The 8,205-nt window shown below is 38.5% G+C and overlaps 1 long non-coding RNA gene across 1 annotated transcript; it reads left to right on the plus strand.

Annotated features, from left to right (window-relative positions):
* The first annotated feature begins 968 nt into the window (after positions 1-968).
* On the plus strand, positions 969-7,345 carry LOC142223062 (uncharacterized). The gene is made up of 3 exons (XR_012718531.1): positions 969-1,134; positions 7,016-7,153; positions 7,204-7,345. It is a non-coding gene; the product is annotated as an uncharacterized LOC142223062 (long non-coding RNA).
* The last annotated feature ends 860 nt before the right edge of the window (positions 7,346-8,205 follow it).

Genomic DNA, 8,205 nt, shown 5'->3' on the forward strand with positions numbered 1-8,205 from the left:
GGTTAATTTCATGAAATAAAATTGGTCACTAAAAGAAATGAATAAAAAATATATTATTTTAGTCCGTTTAATGTAAACAGGCTTCAATGGAAAACGGTATTCACATTTCACAATTTCTTACTTTCAATAAACGTTTTTCATTTTTACAATACCACAAAACACAAACACAGGTAATTTAAAATGTGTTCTGTCATACATTTTTTCAAACCTTTACCACGTGGCCATTTGTTGTTGCACACTTTATTTATTCAACCCTTTGTTATGATTTGTTGTTGCGTTCAAAATATGTATGCACACATTGCAGCAGACAGAATATCGCCAATCTTTTTTTTTCAATTTGCGCGAAAAACAAAAACCCAACCGTTCGTTACGAGTTACTTCCACAGACTGATCTCCCCATCATACATTCCCTCCAAACATTCTGCGAGTGTTAGGATGATTGATCATTGGAATGATTATTTTATGACTCCGTCTGATGTTCAGTTATGGATTAATTATAACCATGAGTAATTATTGACTCTTTTGTTATGCCAAAATATGATGTTCTGATTTTTATTACTCATTTTGGAGAATAATTTCTTAATCATTAATGATTGCGTGACGAGACTCATTAAATGATATATTCTTAATCATTTTTGTTTAAATTTGCTGATTTTCATATGCACGATGCCTAAAAGAATTATTAAAAAATCATACATATGATTGTTTTTTTCTTTCCCAGTTAGTTTGAAAAAGCGATCGTCAAACAATCACCCACAGAACTCTTTAATGATTAACATATGCGACAACAACAGAGAAAGGGCTAACACTCATCAAACAAGCACACTTGTAATTAAAAAATGATTGTTTGTTGTTTGATTTTGTTGTAAAAAGAATGTAGGAAACGTCCACTGTGCTAAATTTGAATTTGAATCAACGCAGTACATTATAGATTGTCAATTTTTATGTTTGAGAAATAAAATACATATTTTTCAGTTGAATAAAATATTTTCACACTATAAGACCAACGCAAATTAATTAATTTTTTTGAGTTACAATATCGGTTGTATTATCGGAGTGCCATTTTCAACCTCAACCGCCTTAAAAGAATTCGACGTTGAGTTACAGACTAACCCTGATTTGAATGCCGAGCTGGTAAGTTACAGTAGGTCACATTTCGCAAATATTTGACCAAGTGTCACGCAAAAACACATTTCTGAGACATTTTGGTTACATACTAGGTATATATCGAAAACTTTCATAATTCGTTAATTCGAAAATGTTTCAAGAAAAATATTTGGTCAAAATTTTGTATAGTGTGACAATGTCCTTAGATTAAAATTTGTTTGATACTCAAATATATACTTAGGTTAGGTTAGGTTAAAGTGGCAGCCCGATTAAATTTCAGGCTCACTTAGACTATTCAGTCCATTGTGATACCACATTTAACTAAAAGTACCTATTACATATGGGCACTTCTAGTCTTAACCACTGAACCTTCTCTATTATTAACTTTTGTGGAACCAACCAGATTGCTCCAAAAACATTAACAAACTGCTTAAGTTAACGTTTTCCAGGTCAGCCAGTAATCTAAAGCTATATGCTCCTAAAATTCGCTTACGCCTTACACAAAAAGCAGGACACTCACACAAGAGGTGTTTAATTGATTCCTTTTCCTCCACGTCATGACAGCTTATACAATAGTCATTATACTTCGCACCTATAGTTTTTGCAAATTCGCCTATCAGGCAGCGACCCGTTATAGCAGATATTAGGAGTGCTATCTGACGCCTTGAGAACACTAGCATATCTAGTGTGCGGTTTAAGTTTAAATGGGGCCATATTTGCTTGGTGTCGTTACAGCCCTTGCAATTTTCCCATCGAATATTGGCCATCATAACAGCCTTCTCACGCAGTAAGAGCTTGCAGGTGGCCAGAGGCATACCAACAGATTCTAGTTCCCCTGGAATATGTAAGGGAGTTCCTAGCCTTACTAACACATCTGCTTCACAGTTCCCCGGTATGTTCCTATGACCAGGCACCCATATTAGGTGAATATTGTACTGCTCAGCCATCTCGCTGAGAGATTTGCGGCAGTCTATGGCCGTTTTTGAGTTAAGGAACACAGAGTCCAAGGATTTTATTGCAGGTTGACTGTCTGAGTATATAAAGGGTGATTCTTTTGAGGTTAGGATTTTCATGCATTAGTATTTGACAGATCACGTGGGATTTCAGACATGGTGTCAAAGAGAAAGATGCTCAGTATGCTTTGACATTTCATCACGAATAGACTTACGATCTGCCACAACGTCGAATTTTCAGTGAATGGGCCCTAGAAAAGTTGGCAGAAAATCCGCTTTTTTATCGACAAATTTTGTTCAGCGATGAGGCTCATTTCTGGTTGAATGGCTACGTAAATAAGCAAAATTGCCGCATTTGGAGTGAAGAGCAACCAGAAGCCGTTCAAGAACTGCCCATGCATCCCGAAAAATGCACTGTTTGGTGTGGTTTGTACGCTGGTGGAATCATTGGACCGTATTTTTTCAAAGATGCTGTTGGACGCAACGTTACGGTGAATGGCGATCGCTATCGTTCGATGCTAACAAACTTTTTGTTGCCAAAAATGGAAGAACTGAACTTGGTTGACATGTGGTTTCAACAAGATGGCGCTACATGCCACACAGCTCGCGATTCTATGGCCATTTTGAGGGAAAACTTCGGAGAACAATTCATCTCAAGAAATGGACCGGTAAGTTGGCCACCAAGATCATGCGATTTGACGCCTTTAGACTATTTTTTGTGGGGCTACGTCAAGTCTAAAGTCTACAGAAATAAGCCAGCAACTATTCCAGCTTTGGAAGACAACATTTCCGAAGAAATTCGGGCTATTCCGGCCGAAATGCTCGAAAAAGTTGCCCAAAATTGGACTTTCCGAATGGACCACCTAAGACGCAGCCGCGGTCAACATTTAAATGAAATTATCTTCAAAAAGTAAATGTCATGGACCAATCTAACGTTTCAAATAAAGAACCGATGAGATTTTGCAAATTTTATGCGTTTTTTTTTTAAAAAAAGTTATCAAGCTCTTAACAAATCACCCTTTATTAATGCCAATATTTGTTGGAACATTACTTCGCAGCCAATTCACCACCTCTCTTATTGCCAATATTTCAGCCTGAAAAACACTACAGTGTTTAGGTAATCTTTTCGCTATTCGAATTTCCAGATCTTTAGAATATACTCCGAACCCCACTTGTCCATTCAATTTGGAGCCATCAGTATAGAAATCTATATATCTTTTATTCCCCCGGGTCTGTGTACACCACGCCTCACTGTTGGGAATTAGAGTTTCAAACTTTTTGTCGAAAAGTGGTTTTGCCAGGGTGTAATCCACTACGTTAGGCACATCTGGCATTACTTTGAGGACCGAACTATGACCGTACATTTTTTCCGACCACAGCGATAGCTCGCGCAACCGCACAGCCGTTGTTGCAGCTGACTGTTTGGCCAAAATGTCTAAAGGCAATAGATGTAGCATGACATTAAGGGAGTCTGTTCCTGTCTTACTAAATGCGCCTGAGATATATAAGCTCGCCATACGCTGAACTTTATCTAAACAAGTCGGTTTCTGAAGTGCCGGCCACCAGACTACAACACCATATAGCATTATAGGTCTAACCACTGCCGTGTATAGCCAATGCACAATTTTTGGTCTTAGTCCCCACTTTTTCCCTATTGCCTTTTTGCACGAGTACAAAGCTACCGTGGCTTTTCTCGCCCTCTCTTCAATATTAAGCCTAAAATTCAGCTTCCTGTCCAAAATAACGCCAAGGTATTTTGCACACTCACCAAAGGGAATTTCAGTACCCCCTAAGGAAATGGGCCTAACCGTGGGAGTTTTGCGATCTTTGCAGTACCTGACTATTTCTGTCTTTGCTGGATTTACACCAAGACCATTATCTTTCGCCCATTTCTCAGTCATCCGGAGAGCTCTCTGTATAATATCTCTGATTGTGGATGGGAATTTTCCCCTGACTGCTAGCGCCACATCATCTGCGTATGCCACCACTTTTATCCTTTCTTTTTCTAGAGAAACCAGAAGGTTGTTTATAGCAACATTCCAAAGAAGAGGTGATAGAACTCCTCCTTGGGGAGTGCCTCTGTTCACATACCTTTGTATGTTTGCTTGCCCTAGTGTGGCTGAAATACGTCTCTTCATTAGAAGTTCGTCTAACAGCCTAAGAATACCTGGATCAACATTCAGAGTTGTCAGTCCATTTAATATCGAGCTCGGATAGATATTATTGAACGCCCCTTCGATGTCTAGAAACGCCACGATTGTGTATTCTTTGACAGATAGTGAGCTTTCAATAAAGCTGACCAGTTCATGCAATGCGGTCTCAGTAGACCTGCCCTTCGAGTATGCATGCTGTCGTTTCGAGAGCAAACCTGAATCCACGGTAGTTCTAAGATACATGTCTATCATCCTCTCCAGGGTCTTAAGTAGGAATGAGGATAAGCTGATTGGTCGGAAATCCTTCGCACTCGAGTGAGAGGCTTTTCCTGCTTTAGGTATGAAGACGACTTTTGTTTCCCTCCACTTTTCTGGAATATATGCTAAGTTTACACATTGTTTATATATCACCGTCAACCAGGGGATAATTCTTCCAGCCACTGCCTGTAACTCCGCCGGAGTAATTCCATCAGGTCCGGGGGATTTGAATGGTCCAAAGCTATTTAAAGCCCATTTTATTCTAGATTCCGACACAATTTCCTCGATAGGAAATGATCGCTGAGCCTCTGTTACACCGCCGGAACATGGTTCAACCGTCTGATTTCCAGGGAAGTGTGTGTCCAAAAGTACCTCCAACGTCTCCTCACTGGACGTTGTCCAATTTCCCTCCGATGTTTTAATGAAACCTGGAGCGGTGTTAGTGGATGCTTGTTGAGACCTTCTCAGTTCTCGTTTATATTCTCTCAGATTCATCTTGTAAGTGTCCCAATCCTCCGGAGCTCTTGTGGACTTTGCTTTGTTAAAGAGCTTCCTGCAGGATTTCTTCATATTACTTAACTCCGTAGTCCACCATGGCGGCCGATTTTTTCCCCTTGGCTTTCCTCTAGGGCATGCAGCTTTCAGTGAAATGTTGAAGGCCTTAGTAATCCGCTCCACTGCGTGTTCGATATCTTGCACAGTGCCCATATTTGTCTCCGGCACTTCCGGTATCATCAAATTGAACGATTCCCTATACCTATTCCAATCAGCTTTCCTAACATTTGGCGGAAATATGGTCTTTGAAGTACGAACAGTCAATCTGAAACTGATGTAGCGATGATCTGAGAAGCTATGTTCCCTCAAAACTTGCCACTCAGATATCTTATCATTCAGTTCCGGAGAGGTCAACGTTACGTCCAAAACCTCTTGTCTGTTCCTGGTGACGAAGGTTGGTGCATCTCCCTTATTGCAAACTACCAGGTTAGTACGCAAAATAAACTCTATTAGCGACTCTCCCCTTGCATTAGTATCACTACTTCCCCAAATACTATGATGTGCATTTGCATCGCATCCCATAATGAGTTTTGTCTTTGTTTTTAGTGACTCCTCAACTAAGGTCTTAACGGCAGAGGGTGGCATATCCCTATCATGTCCCATGTAGACCGAAGATACCCAATATTTGCATGTGGATATCTCTAGACTGGCTACGACAGTGTCTGCATTGCTCAATGAAGGAAGCAGAAACAAGTTTAGTTCGTTTTTAGCAATTATACATGCTCAATTTATATCGTTACCGGTATTATGCAAAAGTTTGAAACCCGGAGTGCTTAATTCACAGATCTTGTTCTTATATATGTATGGTTCTTGAATAAGAACTATATCTATGTCTCCTTTCATCAGGAGAACTTTTAAGGCAGCACAAGCGGCCTTACAATGGTGAAGATTTATCTGGAGGAACCGTAGAACCATCCAAATTTTCAACCACCGTCACATCAGCCGCTTCAATTGAGTCATCAAGGGCTTCCTCTTCACAGATCTCGGTGACTCTCGCAACAATCCGCGGTTCAGCTTTGGTGAGGCTTGAGCCTGTAGAAACTTCCCGCATATGATTTTCGCCATAGTCTGTAGGTTTTATGTCTCCTTCGGCTTCGCTAGGAGATTTTTTCACTGCTGACTCTACCGGAGGCTTGTCCGTTTCGGTATCCTTTGGCTGATCGCTTTTGTATACCTTCATATGGATATCATGAAAGCCATAACTTACGCGTCCTTGGGTCTGGGCTAGATGTGGCAGCGACTCTATGTTTAATATAAACACCGCATGTCGTCTTGGTCCATCCATCTCATCCAAACGACCAACCCTCCAATCGGCGGTTGGAAGATCTGGGTTACATTCTTTTAGTCTCTCTAGTATTGACTCAGGATCAGGAGGGTTTGCCGGTATCCATGCATGTGCTCTAGGTTTAGCCGGTATGTCTTTTTTATCGACTAACTCCAAAGCGGCTCCTTCCCAAACTTCACCAATTAGCATCAATGCAGCTTTAAAGCAATCCATAGACCTCTGGTCTGCAAAAGCTATTAACTTATATCGTCATTGATACCATCCAGCATCTTGCCGTCGAGGACTTGGTCCGGGAAACTTTTTTCGCACCTCTGAGTAGACACCAGACATCGCGTTCTCAATTTCCCCCAATTTTTGCCTTGGAATCATACCGTCCAATGCTCCTTTATTAATAATAGCCATCACAAGGCTGTCTTTTGCAACTGAGGCAAACGATCTATGATCCCGTTTGGAGGATGGTAGCTCATCCGGTGATCGTTCCCTTTTTCCAGCTTCAAGAATTCCTTGAGCCCATTTTAAGGAATCGCTTTGCTTAGCCGACAACGTGCTTGGGTCGACTGATCCTAATTTCTTTAGGATAAACAAAGCATTTCTTCGTTCCTTGAATCTCTTTCGAGAGGGATTGCCTCCTTTTGATGTCGTCACCTTAGAAAAGGTTCGACTTGTCACCGCCAGTATATACTTATAATGTTCTTTTCTTGCAGAAGCGAATTTTAATGAAAGTGGGAGGAGAAGAATTTAAAACGTTTGTGAGACAAGCGTTTAAAAAAAGTTTAGTGGATGACTTGACCAAGGAATATTCCAGTCGATGCAAAACTTCTGCTTTATTAGTATTTTGAAAGGTATATTTTTATATTTATTCCAGACATTTTTTAATTAAACAAAATTTCAGATGTTACTCATCGTAAATTTCAAAATGTTGACGACAATCGTATTAATATGGTTTTGCAACAATATGTTGTACACGCAAAGGAGCGTACGGAAAGGCGGCAAAAAAATTGAGCTTCATTTCTGCACTTTTTCTGCAATTTATAATTAAATATATGTATTCGATAATTTAACACATAACTTTACTTAAATTTATTATATAAGATTATATAGATTTCAAACAAATACATTTTCTTAAATTTTTTTCATATAGTTTTAAAACATATAAATATATATTTAAAAACAAAAACACAAAAAATATTAATTTAACTTACATATAACGTAACATATAATTTATAATAGAATTTATGGACATGAACAAAACCAAAAATTAAAAAATTTTTCTCCAAGTTTTTTTCATATTGTATAATACAAAATATTATATAATAAAAATAAATAAAAAAAATTACATGTAAAGACTTATAAATGAATATTAAGACGGAGTACAATATCAATCAAAAAAATGATTATTTAAAGAGTCATTGAAGCAAATCATTTTGAGGGCACACTTTCTCTATGAAAAATACTCATATTTGACTCATAAATGAATATTAGGGCGGAATGCAACATCAATCGTAAGAATGATTATTTGAAGAGTCATTGAGGCCAATCATTTTGAGGGCACATTTCCTTTATTCAGAATACTCCTATTTGACTCATACATGAATATTTGAAAGGAGTGCTAAATCAATCAGAAAAATGATTATTTAAAGACTCACTGAGGCAAATCGTTTTGAGGGCACACTTTCTTTATGCACAATACTCATATTTTACTCCTAAATGATATCATATATGATTGATTTACTCAGTTTGGATAATCAATAATGAGTCAAATATGATTGCAAATGTTTGAAGGGTTGTTTAATAAATACCCATTCTCTTGTTCTCTTTTCGCTCTTTCCATTGCTCAAAATTATTCAATTTCAATCATACACCCTCAAAAAAAATCGCTTCTGTAACATATACT

The sequence above is a fragment of the Haematobia irritans genome, chromosome 2 (assembly GCF_050003625.1).
Source record: "Haematobia irritans isolate KBUSLIRL chromosome 2, ASM5000362v1, whole genome shotgun sequence".
NCBI lineage: Eukaryota > Metazoa > Arthropoda > Insecta > Diptera > Muscidae > Haematobia > Haematobia irritans.